At 48.0% G+C, this 15,701-nt stretch overlaps 1 protein-coding gene across 2 annotated transcripts in view; it reads right to left on the reverse strand.

The window, feature by feature from the left end:
* LOC138570260 (zinc finger protein 84-like) overlaps positions 1 to 15,701 on the reverse strand; it is an 80,989-nt gene that overhangs the window by 51,747 nt on the left and 13,541 nt on the right. The window lies entirely within an intron of this gene.

Genomic DNA, 15,701 nt, shown 5'->3' on the forward strand with positions numbered 1-15,701 from the left:
AAAAGGAGAGGTTTAAAAGAGGTGACAGTACTCCCGTTCAACATACAGCATTGTTGAGAAACTATTGGAAATGTTACCACTCCCAGTAGAATTAGTATTAATAAAGTGCAAAACCCATTCAGGAAGGAAACATTTAATCTCACTAGGAAACAAAAGAGTAAAGACAGAGTAGCAAACGAAGCAAAATATCTGCCAGAGGGATCACATGTGCTGTACCGTGGCCAGGAAGAGAAAATACCCCTAATAGCATTACTGAAAGCGTGCAAAGAGAAAGATGGATTAACAGAAGGTTTTAATCCAATCCCAATGTCACAGATAATTGAGTTGCAGGGAGAAGCATTAGACTGTGGAAGAGGAGAGAATGCTCTCCGGCTGATCTGGTTTGGTGACATGAGATTGCTAAAGGGCGTAGAATGCATGTGCTAATTCGGATGTCGCGCACAATCTATGATGCTCATTCTACTTCTGCTATTCTAGGACAGGAATTTGATCTGTATATCAAAGAATGTATCAAGTCCCTTAAATACATATCATTACAGGTAAGGCCTACAAATCAATGTGAACAACCAAGTGATGCGAAAGGACAATTTCCAGAAGCATAACCTCTTTTCCGGGAGACAAAGTGCTTGTGAAGAACGGCATGAGGAACTGAAAAGAGAAGCGTTTCACTGGCCTGCATACCGTCATCTACTCAACACCGACTGCAGTTAAACTACAGGGACGCCACAGATCGGTCCATATAACAGACATTTGCAGAGACAAAAGTACTGTCTCCCAACGCACATCATGATGGGGTGTGTAACAGAATTATTTTTTCATTTTATAACTGCATTGAGATTTTTTCAGAAAACAGCAAAAGGGGTAGCAGAAGATGGTTGTACCGTAAAAAAAGAAGATAAAGGAAAAGACATGTTCAAGTTTTTGGAGTGTTATGATGTTAATATGTTTTAATATAGCTTGGTTTTTATTTTACATGTTTTTCAACGAAAAAAAGTGAAACACAGTTGAATGCAAAAAGAAAAATGGGAAGGAGGAGTGTGATGAATGGGGAGGGCATCCACCATGACGATGAAGAAGAGCATAGTTCATTAACAGGCAATGGGCCTCATCACGATTTGGGCGGTAACAGTATTACCGCTGGCGGTATTAGCCCTACTGCCAAACCCCCCGGCGCTATTAGAGCCGGATCACGGGTTTGGTGGTAATTGAATTCCCCATTCCCCACTGAGCCCATTCGGGAATGCCCCATTCCCCATTGGGCTCAATGGGGAATTTTCGCGCTCTTACTGCTGGCGGATTTACTGCCGGCAGTAATAGCATGAATTTTCAGCGGATTTCCCCCAGCTCCGAGCTGGGGAGAAATCCGCCGAAGCCCTGATTTGGCGGACCCTTAAATCCGGCGGTAATAGCGCGACCGCCGGATTCAAGGGTTACCGCCAAACTCGTGATGAGGCCCAATGTCTAGTATGATGAAATGAGGTGTGCCAAGGGAGAGAGTAATTGGCACATGCTACCTGTGCTCTCTCATTCCACGCGTGTTAGGGATGTCCAAGGTTCTTTTGCCCCAGGCTATGTCGTATGAGGAGGCTGGATGCCTGATGCAGATGTCTCTTTGTAGAACTCAAGGTTTATTCCAGGGAAACAAAGTAGCAGTTAATTGGGTGGATGACTGGGAAAATGATTATGAGGCTAATTATGGGAAATTAGCGTCAATACGCCAAAATCAAGATGCAAAGCACAAAATGATAACATATAAAGACGGAGAATTACAACGAGAGGATCATAAAAGAATACAATGCACAATTAAAGATGGCCCGAGTGTCCCGTGGTGTCATACCCGACAGCTGATGCAGTCAGAGGGGGCTGTGTGGTATGGGGACAAATGGGAGGGGAAATAATGCACTGTTGTGCTGAAGAACTGGTGGGTTTTGAGCAACATGTGGAAGCCAAGGTTAATGGAAACTGGAATTGGGGAAAAGTATGTTCATGCCTTAACTTAGTCACATAAAAAACATCAACCAGTTGAAATAAGGAGCTTTACATGATTTCCTTTGTGTTTCAGGTCAAATGGTTAAATTTTCCTTGGAGCTAATTAGGGCTGTACAAGGTTTTGCAGAACGCGGCACTGGTGCCAGGGACAGCAGCACTGGTGTCTATGGTGGGCCTGCGGGACCAGAGCATATGCCAGCTTCTGCCGGACTGGATTGGAGTTTACAGCCTCGTCACTTTGCACAGCCCTGTACTTGTGGTGCCCTGAAATAGCGCTGCCATCAGATCACACTACATGGGATTATGGCACATTGAAATGAGCAAAGAGAAATGGTGAGAAGGAAAAGGGAAAGCAACTATTTCTTCAGGAAATGTTCTGACAATCTGGCAGCTATCCCGGATGAGAACCGCCTGTTCTCTTCTGCTGCAACCTTTTTCACCTCATTGCTACTTCCAGGAGTGCAGGCTGCAGTCAATGCAAAATGGCTGCAGCTAACTCTCTATGGGCTATTGCAATTAGCTAATTCAATCGCTGTTAGGCAGAAACCTGTGCAGTTCCCTCTGGGACCACTGCAAAAGATTTAAGACTACAGGTGTTTGGCAGTAAACCCACTTGGTAGCAGTCTGTACCACACAAGATTCACTTGGTAGCTGTGGCTGAGCAGTCAGACTTCCCTCAAGAAGCGATAGGCAGTATACAGAGTATTCACAATAGGTCAGAAGAGCACAGTAGAACAAGTAAACACTGAACAGAGCTTGGTGTAAAAGAGCTATCATTATTTATTTAAAACCACATCTAGAAAAACACACAGGCACTAATAGTAAGCAATTCAAAAACACGGTCACTAAAAGATATACACTTCCTTAGAAGAATTTTAGACAAGTCTTAAGTAAATCCCCACTTATTTTCAGACAGTGGTGAGTGCTTAACGCAGATGGCACTCTAATAATTCGTTTTAAAAGGGGGGGAAAAGCAGAGTATAATATGAAACAGATCCCAACCCTTTCATAAGAACAAAACAAGAGAGGGAGGCAAGTAAAACCGTGAAGTTAGAGTTCAGAAGGCCGGATCCACTTTAAGAGGATCAGAAAGAAATGTGTCCAAGGTCACACGGTTGAAGTGCACAAGAGTCTTGCAAATGTAAAAAAAAAGAAAAAAAAAAGAAAGTGTTGGACCAAAAGAAAGGGACCCGTTAGACGGTCAAGGCGGCCAACCCAGTCCAGAAGGTTAAGGGATTATTATTACCTTGTAGCAATCTTTAGAAAGGGAGGCCTGGCGGACGCGGTACCGTATAGTGATGAGAATACTCCAGCGGGGGCAGTTGTTCCTGGCAGCGGATGCAAGTCGGTGCTTCGTCCGGGGGAAGAGAGGATCTCGTCGGGGAGGAAGACAGGAGTCAGTTGCACTGCCAGGGAAGAAACCAGCCGCGGAGTCCTCAGGTAAAAGGAGCGGTCCTTTTATTTGCGGTCCAGTGTTAAGTGGCTATCCGATTGCCGGGGTGCTTGGCACAGGCAATTCGACCACAAGACGGCCTGGGATGCGAAGAGAAAAAGGTAAACTGGTTGTGCCCACCAGTCAGGGGGAAGAACCCTCTCCAGTCGAGAGATCTTCTCTGTCGTCAGGAAGTGGTGAGTCGGTTCCGCAGGGCTCCACCGGTGGTGTCGTCGTGGTAGGTCGGCTCAGCTTCTCCCTCGTCAGATTCTCAGGTCCTGTGGCGACTTCTGAAGTTCCAGTCCCAAAAGCCCTGCTTTTATGCAGCACACCCGCATTCACTCAGCCTAGCTGTCACTCAAACATGCTAAGTAATGAGCCGGCCGGCTCACCACTTGGGCCAATCACACAAGAGTGCGACTTGAGTTACCAAGGTAACTCAGTCCAGGGTGCCTAAACCCCCTCCCACACTCCCTGTGGTACCCAGATAGAGTGGCACCACTTTTGGAGGCTTCTGTGGAGAAGCCTGCCAAAACGTGGAACAAAGGGCTCGACTTGGGTTGGAGTCACAGAAGAGAACACAAACGCCATTTTCGAATCGAGTCCTGGCAAAAAATACCAACCGGCGAATTAATATTAATTAAATAAACCAGCGGTATGTTCGAGGCTATGAGAATTAAATAATTAAAGTTGGTAGCCTCAAACAATGGGAAAATCCCATAGGGATATATTTGCGGTCGAATATAAAAAGTAGTATCCACTACCACCAGCCAAAACTCGATCAGGGGGGGGACAGAAACGTGCCCCCTCGACTAACAGACCCCGGGGCAATTGAATTGCTCTGACCAGTACATCCACAATATGATGGTTTGTACCGGTTTCTGTTAATAATTTGGAACTAGTAAAGCCAATGGTGACTTTACATGCCCTGGGAGACAGTAGTCATTCCCAGAGTATGGAGTCTATGGTGGGGTGTCACTATGACACCCCTGTGTCACTGCACTGAGGGTGCTGTGTAACACACATAGTAAAAACACATGAGACCCTATAGAGTAAAGGACCCCATAGCCCATAAAACACATTAACAGTCAAAGGAACACCATAAATCATGTCCAAGAGTGGGAGAAAAAGAGTCTCATTCTTGGCAGGAGAAAAAAACAAACTCCAGAAATCCAGCAAAGCTGCTGGGGGACTCACTAGGTTAGGAAATTCAGTCTAAGGAGAGAATTCTCCCTAACAATCGCAAAGGGACCAAATGCAATCAAAGAGATGAGGACATTGAACTTGGTGGCCCTTCACAATCGCTTTGTCCTGGACCTCCTAACAGCGATTGAAGGAGGTGTGTGCGCCTGATTTGGGTCAGGCTGCTGCACAGCAATTCCTGGCCGTGAATGGAACATTAAAAGCAGCGATACAAGAGATAAGGACACTCCACAGAAAGATGACAAGCAAGGTTAATGGAGTGCAAGCAAAAGTTTGGTTGGATAGAGTATTCGCATGGGTACTGTGGGAAATCTGAAGAAGTCTCACCCGCTATTCCCTGGGGATATGTCATCTAGATGGCACACCATCGCTTTTGGATCCAGTTCCTGGAAGTGGATCAGTGTGAGAGGATCACCTGGATGAGGGGTCTTCGGGGAGTGGCAGTGGGACACTGGATGGTGAGACACGGTTTCCCCTTCCCTGTAACACCTTTACCCCATCATACCAGGTAGGATACTTCGGAACTCAACCCCCGCCCCCCTTTCACAACACACTTTCTCACCGACAGCTCACCATGAGCGAAAAAACGGACTAACACCCAAGCTGTATAAATGAAATGTCCACAAACAATGGTCAGGCAGAGTCAGGAAATTACTGATCAGTAAACACACCTGACTTCCATCAAACTTCTCCACACGGATAAAAGGCAGAGCACGAAAGCACACTCTGAGTGAGGCAAAGCACATGAGGAAGCAGCAGTTCCAAGATGGCAGTTTAATAGGCCAGAGAGGGTCGCAAGGAGCCAAGTGCCCTTAACATTCCCAGACCGTTACTTTCGTGAGCCTTGGAAATTAAGAAACCTAAGACCTGGAATTAAAGTTGAAGAAACCTGCATAGTGTGTCAGAGGTACACAGGGCTCTCCTGTGTCGATACCTAAGGCAGGGAAAAGTGTTTGCCGCTGTGATACTATCCTTGCATCCTACAACAAAGCAGTGCCAGTAAAGTCAGCACAGCGGGTGAGTCAGGGAGTCTTATACCAGACCGGCCTTTGTTAGAACCAAGGTTGCAAGTGGCAACATTGTATGAAGAAATCTAAGGAGAACAGTGTGTGAATCGTAAGTGACAAATTACACAAATATAATTGAATAACATAGGAGTGACTGATACCTGAAAGATACCGTAAACAGAGTGGTCCGGCGCCATGTGGTGCTCATTTGAAGGTCTGTTTGGTATCGAACAGGTTGGCAAATTGTGTTAAAAAGGAATTGTGGAGGCCACCAGGGGGTGCAGGCAAGATGGCCGCCTGAGCCGACAGCTCCGCACCCAGCCCCGGGAAACTTGCAGAGTTTAGCAGGAAGAAGGAGCCCATCTCTCACAAGCTTCTCAAAAAAGGCTGCGTGAACCCCTGCCCACACAGGGGGTCCAAACCAGGAGTTTCTACAACACCCTTGGGCCGAGTTCGGCCGCCCGAGGTCCCCGCGGCCCCTCCCCCCGCGCTTCTGAGCAACGCCAAGGCCGCAGAAGAGCACAGGAGCGGGGAAACACCGCAGCCGCCTGCGGAGGGTGTATCTTCTTCAAGCGAGGAGAAGTCGGAGGCGGGGGAACCCTGGAGGTTCCACCGCGCCCCGTGACGAGGCAGTGCGGGGCTGGCGCCAGGGCGCGCTCGACATTGAACGAAGACGCCTGAGGAGCTGAACGCGTACCACATCGCCCCGACACTCCACCGACCCACGGGGTTGAACGGGCCTACCTAACCGCACATCAGAACTCCCCACCCCGGGCCATCGCGGGAGCGTGCCCACACTACATCCAGCTGGGGGACACTGGAGAAGGCACATTCCAGGTGAGAAGCCCTTGGGCCAGGACTTCATGAATTGGCCACCACGAACACCGCTCGACTGAAGGGCCCCCCCGTACCCCTGCCACGGGGGTCCCCACCGAACACGACCAGCCATCTAGTGGTTTCCCTAACCACGGGGTGGCGGGGGAAGACCCGCTTTCCCACTGGCGCTGAAACCCTCGAGTTATTCGGCTGGCACAACCATAGACAGTCACTCTGAGGGCACCTCCCCCACTGCGGTTGTCCCCCAACTCTCCCGGTCTCTCCCCATACACGAGTCCTACCGCGGCCGTAGGCCCTGCGGCGGTCAGTTGCCACACTCTGCCACAACCAGCATCCCATGAGTTGGAAGGAGGCACTCTCCAAGTACCAGTTTGCGGCCGGAGGGGACAAAAGGGCCACCGAGTCTCCATCAGTGCCGCCTCCCGACCTGGGAGCCATCCAAAATGACATCCAGATGATCTTGGAGGAGATACGTGGGATTTGAACCGACATGGGTGCCAAGTTGGCCGACCTTACCACCAAAGTCACCACCCTGGAAGACCGCGTGGAGGGAGTCGAGAACAACCAGCTCTCCACAGCGATCCTGGAGATGCAAATGGAGGCCAGGTTCCAGGAGGTACATCGAAGGGAGGAGGAATTACGGTTCAAGGTGGACGGCATGGAGAACAGGGAAAGGAGGAACAACTTACGTATTCTTGGCCTTGTGGAGTCCGAAGGGGAGAGCCCGCAGGCACTGGAAGGCAAGGTTCACGATATCATAAGAGTCGTCATGGGGGCGGAGGCCGACATCGAGATTAAACTTGACAGGGTACATCGAGCCGGCGAAGGTGGTAGAGGCCCGAGGTCGGTGCTGGCCCGACTGCATTACTATAAGGACAAAGCCAGGATCCTGGAGAAGGCGAGGAACTTCGGTGATATCCAATACGGAGACTCTAAGGTGCAAATCTACCAGGACCTTTCGGCCCTCACCCTCGCAATGAGAAAGAAATGCAGAGCCCTTACCAGATGGTTACAGGGTAAGGGGGTCAGATATCGCTGGGGCCACTCCTTCTACCTGGCATTCGAGTGATCAGGGGAAAGACACCACCTGGTGATGGAGGAGGACATTCTGCGTGCCACTGGCGACCTGGTGGGAGATCGCGCCGGTCCGTCCGGCGGATCTGGTGGGTGAGGCCAGGAACCCATCGCGGGGCCCGGACAGACTGGGGAAACCCAGTGGCAAGACGAAGGTCAAGGGGGCACGCAAGTTCCAAAAAACCAGGCACCCATCATCGGCCTCTGAGGACCACCTGAAGTGACTGTAACACCACTTCACCATCTGAGCATGAGTTTTCCCAGTGACCATGGCCGCTGGGGGCTATGTCACTGGCTCTCTTGGGCCGGGGCCTGCGGGCCACATGGAGGAGCGACACGTCGGTGACGAGCTAGGCCCGTGGGGAGTTTTGGGTCTGTCCACTGTTTTTCTTTCCATAATGTTTGTTATTTGGTTCTATGGACCTGCGCGTCGGGTCTGCACCTGGGGACACGGGGGGAGGCGGGGGACCTCGGGAGCAAGGTTACGTCTCACAACTTTGGTTTAAAGGTTCACACACGTTCATTCTGATTTAAAGAGAATGGGTTATCCACACGTTCACACTACCCGGGGCTGGGGTAGAGTCCTTGGTGGTTCGTTGACCGTCCCCGAAGGAGATCGAGTGACATGGACAAACGCCTCAAGACGGGGGGGAGGGGGGAGAACGACCATCATCAAGGTTGAAATGGTAACTCTTAGAGGGGTTCACAGGGGGCGTGGGGGGACTAGCCAGTCCGAACAGGAATCTTCCATTTTACAGCAGGTCGCACGTAAGCATTATACTACGGTGAAGTTAGAGATGGACTGCCTAGATGACAATGGTTGAAGGCAAGATAGGCACACTCAATGTCAAGGGCCTCAACTCACAAAACAAGAGGTCTCTGACCAGTAATATGTTCCGCAAACAGCAGCTAATGATGCTGTTCCTCCAAGAAACCCATTACAGACAGGGGAAGGAATCACCCATCAGGGGGAAGGAGATCGGTGCCAACTTCTGGGCCTCCCACAGAAGCTCGAAGAAGGAAGGGGTGGGGATTCTCTTGAGAAAAACACTCCACCTTACTAATACAGAAACCAAGAGAGGCTTTGGGGGGAGGTTTCTGGGGATTGAGGGTACTTACGAAGGGGAACGCATAACCCTAGCCACCCTCTACGCTCCCAACTCAGGCCAGATAGGTTTCCTAACCCAAATCCTAGGGGCAATGGATGAATGGGCAGAAGGGGCCACGATACTGGGGGGCGACTTCAATCTCATAATAGACCCCGGGCTGGACTGGTGGACGGCGAGGGCAACCAGACCGAAAGGGATAACTAAAGATAACCTAACGTTCCAACCCTGCTGAGGGAACACTACTGGGAGGACGTCTGGCACACCCGGAGCCCGGGGGATACACATTCTTCTCCCCCCCATACCACACCTACACCAGAATTGATTTCCTTTTGACTTCTAAAGAGGGGAGTGGGGTAGCTACAGCCCCAAGGGTTGAGGCAATAACGTGGTCCGACCATGAGCTTCTTGTGGCGGACTGGTCGCTCCCCGTCCTCCAGGTCAGCCCAGTGGAGGTGTAATGACACGCTCCTGAGGGACCCGGTCTTCAGGGAATTCCTTCGAGGCGAAATGGAGGCGTATTTCGAGACAAACGACAATGGGGAGACGGATATGGTGACGGTGTGGGAGGCGGCGAAGGCCACCTTTCGTGGTCTCCTTATAGCCGAGGGTTCTAGGCGTAAGCGGGAAAGAGGGCTCATTGAGGCCAAGATACGGACGGAACTCAAGAGCCTGTGGGGTAAGCTTTCCCAAGAGGGGGCTGACAAGGAGTCCCTCCTATCGGAAATGCGCGAGAAACGCCAAGCTCTGCACACGGTCCTCATAGGGGAGGTGGTCAAGAAACTGAGATACACGCGACAAAGGTACTACGAAAAGGGGGATAGGGTGGGGACCCTATTGGCACGTAGAGCCAGGGGTTGCAGACTGGAGAGGAGGGTTGGACCTATTAAAGAAGGGGAGGGTATGGCCCTCAATAAAAAGGCAGAGATAGTGGGCTCCTTTGCAACCTTTTATAGGGACCTGTACACAAAACAGGAGGGGGAAATCGCCGGAGGAGATCCGGGCCTACCTGGAGGAACACTGGCTACCCTGCTTAACGGAGGCCGAGCTGCGGGGCTTGGAGGGGGACATAGCGGTGGAGGAGGTGGAGGCAGCTATCAAGAGACTTAAAGCAGGGAAGACCCCCGGGGGAGATGGGTATACGGCTGGAGAAATGCTTGCCCCATCTGGTTCACCCAGATCAGACGGGCTTCATATTAAATAGACAAGCCTCGGACAACATGCGCAAAACCCTCCATGTGCTGCACTCAAGGGAAACCCGAGACGAGGGGGTCCTTCTGCTGTACCTGGACACAGAAAAGGCCTTCGACCAGGTTAGTTGGGTTTTCAATGGGGAGGTCCTCTCGGCAATGGGGATGGGTCAAAGGTGGTTGGGATGGTTGGCGGCACTAAATTCAACACCCACGGCCAGGGTGGCCGCCAATAGGATGGAATCAGAAGCCTTTCCCATAGAGTGAGGAACGAGACAGGGTTGTCCACTATCCCCCCTGATATACGCCCTGGTCATGGAACCCTGGGCGATCTCGGTGCGTAACAACGAGGCTATCACTGGAGTACAGATGGGTGGCTCCCACTGTAAGATCAGCCTGTTCGCCGATGACGCTCTCCTCTATGTCACTAAACCGTCACGGACGATCCCTCATGTGTTGCGGGCACTGGAGCGTTATGGGAGCCTCTCGGGGTACAAGGTCAATCCGGTCAAATCTGTGGCTTTTATGGGGGGGGTCGATTATCTGTGGCTTTTATGGGGGGGGGTCGATTACCGGACACCGAGAGGGAGTATGTGGAGGGTCTTCCCTTCCAATTGCAGAGAGAGGGGTTCCGGCACTTGGGAATTCAAATCACACCTCACCCAAAGGACCTCTTCCTGAGCAATTTCACCCCTTTGTGGACTGAGGTCAAGAGAGATGTAGAGAGGTGGGCGATCTCGGGGTTCTCATGGATTCTCATGGATGGCACGACTCAACTTGATCAAAATGGTGGTACTTCCCAAATTCCTATTCCTCTTCCAGATGCTCCCCACTCAGGTCCCTGCCGCATTCCTACAGTCAATGAAACGCACCCTGCTCAGGTTCCTCTGGGCAGGGAAAAAACATAGGATCTCCTACGACATCCTAACGTGGCCCAAGGAAGACGGATGAGTGGGATTCCCAGATTTTGACACATACTACAGGGCCTCCCAGCTGAGGATTTTGGTCGACCATTTCAACCCTGGGTCAGAAAAGCAATGGGTAGCACTGGATAATAGGCCACTCGCCCCGGTCATTGTTTGAACGTTTTTTCTGGGAATGGTACCGAATTGAAATTACACGTTTGTTATAATAACCTTAAAAAATGTTAATAAAAACTAAATTTAAAAAAAAAAGGAATTGTGAGATTGAAGCGGTCCTGCAACAAGGCAAGCCAAACCCTGTGCACATTCGAAAGTCTTTGATCAAAAATGTGAACTGAAATTACTCCGAACCCGGCTGAGGGAGACTAACTGTGTAAAAAGGAAGGATCTGAGCCCAGCTGAGGGGATTGTGGGTTAAACCGTGAGTGACCTGAAAAAGAATATTCTCTGAACATTGTAAGCTTGGATCTGAGCCCATAAGAGGGGGATCCAAAGTAACAAACATCATAAGAAAAGGGATCTGAGCCCAGCTGACGGGGATCCAGGGTGAAGATTGAATCTTCTACACGGAGTAACCGTGAGAGGAAAAACACTTTCATTTGTTTTTGGTACATCAGGCCCGCTGCATCAAGAGACTGAAGTACAAAGACTTGCCTACAGAAGGTCCCGATACTGGTAATAGACTGTGTCCTTGTGCCGAAGAAGCCAAAGACTGTGCAATGCTCGAGTGAACCGCCTTGCCCCGTGCTAAAACATGGGGAAGGGAGGCCAACTGCCTGAACATTCTGACATATCATTTTAAACACTTCTTTCTTTTCATAACATTATTCCCTATATTATTTGTACTTATTGGTAATAGATTTTTTAGTATAGGCCCTTTTTATTTGACAAGACACCACTAGGACTGCGTTATTATTTGATGGTCGTAGCTTGTTCCAATCCGTAGATTTAGGATTAGATAGGCGTATATCACAGTTGTGTTGAAGTTCAATAAACACCCTTGAACTGTGGTTTCTTGTATCTGTCTTACTATTGATTCCATGCCTTCCTTACAGTGCCCACCTGGCTTTCTGGACTGTTCCGAGGTGACTGTCCCTGTGCTGGTGCTGCTTCTCATCACCTTCTGCGTTATTAAGAACATGTTTAAAATATTTTTTAATATGCAAAAAGGACATTTGATGTTACCCTTGAGTATTGACAAAAATAGCATTGAAATGAAAAGTAGGAAGAAAGTAATGGGGGAAAAATTAAGGAGAGGATCCCGATGGATGGGTATTTACACAGATACAATTGAATGGGTCAAAAAAGAACTTCACTTTTGCATTCCCTATGGTCCTATGACCCCAAACACTTACACAACACTCAATTTGTGGTGGCCAGAAAGGGTAACAGCTTAATTTCTATAATTGTACAAGTTTGTATTGATCCAATTAGCACACATTTTTCATCATAGTCATACAGGGTGAGAAAAAACAAAAGCATAAACAGCGATTAATCCAATTGCTTTTGTACCGAAACAGAAGATGAGTCCTTCACTGTCATGATCTGGTAAACAGTGTTTTGCAGGGAATCACTGAACATTTCTAACAAAGACAAACACAAAAAATGACAAAATGTTCTTTCAGAGAACAGTGATGATACCCATTCAATTGTATCTTTGTTTCGTGAGTAGCCCTCCTGGGCAGAATAGGGTCGCCACCAGGAGCCCAAATTTAGAAATCTGGGCATTTACACAGCCTGCTGATATCGAAAATGAAAATTACGCCTAAAATATGGGACAGGGTGTGTCTGGGTTGGAGAAGATCAGAATGACTGGGAGGAGCCAAGACACAGTTAGAGAAAATATGGATCTGTAAAGAAGAAGTTGCAAAAAAAAGAGCGAGAGACTCAAAAAGATTTAGTGCTCAATACAATAAAAGGATGAATAATGTAATAAAAACGCATGTTCACCGTGGTATGAAGCAACTCACTTATCAGCTGAGTGAGTGGCACTATAAGGGGAGTGGGGCTCATTCTGTTTTCTGCTAAATTAAAAGCTTAATAAAATCAATCCATAAATCCTGGGGCACAGGTAAGTATAATCAAATTTAGTGGTAGAATGAAACGCAGTAAATAGGCCCCAAAAGCCTGCTTCCCCTTTAAACGTGTGCAAGCATTTTGTTTGCGGCAAAGGACACTGCAGCCGGTTCATTAGTACAGAGCATAAAAGCCTCAGCCAAGCGTTCAGAGAAGCACACTGAGGTTTTTATTTTTCTAGGTCAACTGATTAGAGCGTACAGGGACTGCCAGTGAAAGGAATATATGAACATTTTATAATTCAAAATCATTTATGAAATATGATTTTCTAGTGAAGTCTGCAAGACCCACTTCAGTTTCAAATCACACGCAGACCATTTTCCTTTTTAAACTTAATATGCGTGACACGATGGAAATTTTGGGTGCTAAATATGGGATTCCGAAACCCTTGACATTATGTAGATTGTGTGGGACTGAGGCTATTGAAACTGCGGAACATGTTATGTGTCACTGTGAGAGTCTTAATCAGTTGCGAAGCAACTATCTGAAAGGGTATAACAATGCCAGTAATACAGAGAATATGGATGTGACATGGAACATTCTTCTCCGTGGCAATGCTATGCATCTTATCTTCCACTTGATGAAATGTTATGAGTTTATTTTAAACATTTTAAGAGATTTGACTTTCGACATCCTGGTTTTCTAGACACTATTTTTATGTGATTTTAGTTGTAAATTGTGTGTAAATGTATGATTGTTATGCTGGTCATGTATGTAAAGTCTTTGTTGGCTATGCACATACTAATCAATCAATAAACAAATAAAAAATCATTAAATAGTATGTCCGTGGGTCAAGGATCTGACAGCGTCATGATGGGTAGCCGTTCCCATGAGAGTCAGGAAGAAGCGACCGGGGCAGAATAATAAAGTTCTGCTGATCGTCTCAAACGCTTCAATCATATAATTTTGTGTTCTGATGTCACAATCCACCCCCAATCCCCACATTATTGCAATTGAGGGCGGTGTGGAAAGGTTCATGGACCCAGTGATCCATCAGTTCTATATGAGTCCAAAGTGCAAGGAACAATCACTCTTGTGTGGGGAGATTTTTTTCTAGGTCCCACGATCGCAAATGTAATTATTTTGCTTTCTATAAAAGTTTTCATTTCGAGGGAGGTCTTCGACTGTGCCGTATTCATGCATTTCTGATCTGCGTTCTGTTTGAATTTGCTGTCCCAGCTGCGTCTGGAGCCCTGAATAGAATTGTGTTACTTCTTGCACCGGCGCACACTCCTTTTTGACTACTTTTGTAATATTTGGGTGAGTTCTATGAGGTGAACCCCGACACATCTTTATTTGTTAACAAGACAGGAAAAGCAGTCAAACTAACATTCTGTGGATAAACATGCAAGGTTTTATCTCATCAGTTGCAAGAGAATGAACAGCATCCCATCAGAGCCTTTACACCCAACCAACTCACGCTGCCCTTCAATTCAACTCCCTTGAGGATGGGTCTTTTTGACCCCACTACATTCAGTGTGAAGTGAATCTTATGCTCATTCAATTGCTGGAGACGTCCTTTGTCCGAGCTCCTGGTGATGGGAGCATGGAAGCCATTGCATGATATATATCCAATTCATTTCTTAAGTCTCCAGACGTTATTTTGTATAATTCGTGACTCCATCTTTTGTTAGGCTGCATGATGATTCTTAAGAAGCCCTCTCCCATTCTCACCCCTTCCAGCGTTGTGCACAGTCAGCCTAACCACCCCCACCTCCTTCTCCTCCTCCTCCCCTGCCTGCGCCACGGACGTCCTAATCTCACGGAAGCTTGGGTGTGAATTGTTGCAAGCTGACACTGTATCTCGCCTCTTCCTCTGAGATCACTGCCCTGTGTGTGACCGGGCCAAAGCCTGGCTTATGAAAACCATTTGTCTCCGCAAGCATGGCCCCGCTCCTCCAACCCCCACCTTGAGGAATTACTGCCTGCATAAACCTTAACCCCATCGTTCCTTTCATGTAGCAGTTGGTGGGACCCTTCCCCATGGACCACCCTAGATTGCCCCCCATTTAAGTAATCCTGTGTGGTTATATATTCTCCATGTACTAACAACTCTCAATACTCTCGTTTGATCCATGTAGCACCAGACGAATGTATCTTAAGGGTGACACGTTCAGATAAGGCACCTGGACCACTGCGCCTCTGCCCCCATTAGGGCCTAGGTCAAGAATGTGCGCCTTTTACTACAATTTATAGATGACAGTGTATTTTGATAGGTTTTATGTATCATATTAAATCTTGCATGCTGGTGATCACTGTGTAATTTGGATTTGTTAGAATTACAGCTGTATGGACGCCGACTGAACTTCACCCCTGCCAGACGAGACCAGCTGACCCGCATACCAAAAGAAGCAACAACATCAGCATCAGCCAATCAAGCAGCATCACCACAGTATATGCTATAATGTATTATTTAGCGAGTCAATGAAGTGCCACCATGTAACCCATATAGAAATCGTCATGGATGACGTGTATTACAGTTAAAATGTGATTTTTCTATATAGTTGGCACAGAGCTCTCGAAGATGCAGAGTCCTCTGCATGCCACTCTTAGTATTATATAAAGCAAATCTTTGACTCGCTATCTTTCTCCTGGTCTCATTCCATACCGCGGTGTGTCCATTTATTCAGAGTATGGTATTGTACTTTTGGGGAATGACCACCTTCACCTTCCAGATGCTCAACCCCGTTATCGCTACAAGCCTTCTAGCACATCAATTCTCACCAAGCAATAGACCCCTTGTTTCCTAGGTGAAGTCCATTATATAATCTATGTTTAGGATTTTCCAAGTGTCACATGATGTAATACTTCTGGGTTCTTCTGGGTTCAGGTTAGTCCTTGTGTCTACTTACAGTTACTCCTCA

This window comes from Ambystoma mexicanum, chromosome 2q (genome assembly GCF_040938575.1).
Source record: "Ambystoma mexicanum isolate Mex_15411 chromosome 2q, UKY_AmexF1_1, whole genome shotgun sequence".
Lineage (NCBI taxonomy): Eukaryota > Metazoa > Chordata > Amphibia > Caudata > Ambystomatidae > Ambystoma > Ambystoma mexicanum.